The following is a 2,454-nucleotide window of genomic DNA, read 5'->3' as shown; positions in this document are numbered from 1 at the left end:
TCCGGCACACCAGGTGTCCAAGGAAGCCTCCGGAGCACACGACCACCATCACCCCGGGAACCACCCCAACCCCCTGGCGGGCTCGGAAGGTTTTGATCACTGATCGGCGACGGCGGCCTCATCTGGAGCTCAAAGTCCTCCCTCTCTTCATCCTCCTCCACACTGTCAATATGAATGAGGACCTTGTACCGTAGCAGCTTCTTGTTAGTAATCCTAGAGACTGGCGTCGAGCATCTAGAATCACCAGAGTTTTCTCTCGCCGGGGAGGGAGTCTCATCTCCTGCCTCCCAAGGCTCCGGTACCGCCAACACCCTGGCTGGCGGTATCCCATCCAGATTCCCTGTCCAAGCAGCAACCTTGAATGCAGACAGGTTAGCACGAGACGCCGTTTCCGACGCCACTTCATCAATGGCGCAGGAAGTTCCCAAGAGCTCCTGCACCACCTCCTTGTCCCAAGCATGGGGTGGGATACCCTCAATCACCAGGTGCACTTTGGACCTCCAAGTCTCCAACGCCGCCTGGGCCTGCCTCGTCCACTTCCTGAGAATCAGATGTACGCTTCGATGCAGCACTGCCGAACTCGCCGCCGCTCGGTCCCGGAACTCCGCCGTCGCAAAAACAATCAGGAAATCCTCCGGCCGGAACGAATGAACAGAGAATCCATTCCTTGGGATCCCCAATTGAGACACCAGCGCCTCATGGACAAACGCGCAGGACACCACTGGCCTGCCCCCACCAACAGACGCAACCATGGCAAAGCGGAGGCGTCTCTCCAGCTCTTGGATCACCGGCGAGCGACGCACCACACACAGCGGCGCAGAAACCTCCTCCTCCAGATCACCTACCATGGAACACTCAGCAGGGAAGCGGACATCACGCCGCCTCGGTCCCGGAGGCGTGGACAGAAGGTTCACCTCAGGCTCGCCAGGCGCCAGCCTTGCTAGCGCCTCCCGCCTGAGATCCTCTTCCTCCCTGCCCAAGCTGGTGCGACGCGCCAGCTTAGCTAGCGCCTCACGCCTGAGCTCCTCCTCCTCATGGCTGGGGCTTCTAGGCCTCTTGCAATCCGCCGCCGGGTGTCCTGGTTGGCTGCAGCGCAAACATAGCATGTCAAACGTGCACTCCCACTTCTTGTGCCCCGGGCGGCCACACTTAAAGCAACGTCCTTGCCACTCCGGCGAGATCGAGCGCCCCGCAGCCGCCGCTGCAGCAGCACGCCTCTCCGCCTCCCGTTGCGCAGCTTTGCGCCGCCGCCAGAGCGTCTTCCGCGAAGGACCAGCCTCCTGCCAGATCTGGCCGCCCTCCACACCAGCCACCAGATCCGCCGGCACCACCGCCGCCACATCCCTCTCTCCCATCCTCTGCTGTCCTGGGGACACCGAGCAAGAGGAGACGGACGCCGACGACAGCCCCAACCCAGATACCACCGGGCGGAGGCTACCACTCCCCGACGCCGCCGAACCCGGGCTCACCGGCTGCCAGCGCAGGCCTCCGCCGCCGCTAGCACGCCTGCTGCCCGAGCCCGCGGAGAAGGGACTCACCATGCCCGCGAAGAGAACCTACCTAAACCTTACCTGCGCCCCGCCGCCGTACCGGTGGCCGCCGTCTCGGTGGGGGGGAGCGCGCCTCTCTCGCCTCTCTCGCCTCTCCTGTGTTCTTCTACCTTCGGCCACCCAGAGAAAAAATCGGAGATAAAGTTTGTACATTGTTCCTCTCACGGCGGCGGTCGCTGCCTCCACCCAGGCGCCGCCGCGGCTCTCCTTCCGGCAGAAGGCGCTCCCCTGTCCATTCACGAATCCGCCGCCTCCTACACGCAGGTGCAACCTCTTCTTCACGTTTATCCTGCAATCCCTCCCCACTCTGTCTTAGAGATTTGTTCTAGTTCGGCAGAGGTCAGGGAGGCACGCCGTGCATTTCACGTGCATTTCTGGCTATACGTTCAACACCTTGACCAAATTAGATTTTGTGATTAGGTCGAAAACATGGATTTGCACAGTACATCCATAATCCATCCCGTTTCTTTTCAATAAACTATGGTACTGTGTTTATTGGAATGCTACTCCGACTGAGTAATTCCACCAGTATATATTTCGGAGGAGCAGTGAAATTTATTCGTTTTGGAGTTCACTTAGATATTGCTCTGAAACTCTCAGTTCACTTCACCCGATCACAGTAGTGCCTGATCATGTTTTGTGTTTGGTACTTGTATGCTGCCCGTGGTGTCATTTTGTTAAAATCCGACCCTACTTCATAGTACTACTGAAACTGTAACACCGAATCTATTATCAATGGTAGTTAACTCAGCCCCTGCAATGTGGTCTAAGACATCTGGATTATGTATGTGTTGGGTATCTCGCAACTGCACTGCGTGCAAGGAGTACATGTAGCAGTGCGGTTTGATGGAGTAATTTCCCTAGCTTCAAAATCGTAGCAAACATGGAAATGTTACTGTCCCCA

The sequence above is a fragment of the Lolium perenne genome, chromosome 1, assembly GCF_019359855.2.
Source record: "Lolium perenne isolate Kyuss_39 chromosome 1, Kyuss_2.0, whole genome shotgun sequence".
NCBI lineage: Eukaryota > Viridiplantae > Streptophyta > Magnoliopsida > Poales > Poaceae > Lolium > Lolium perenne.
The sequence above is the reverse complement of the archived record's forward strand: the minus strand, read 5'-3'. Positions refer to the sequence as shown.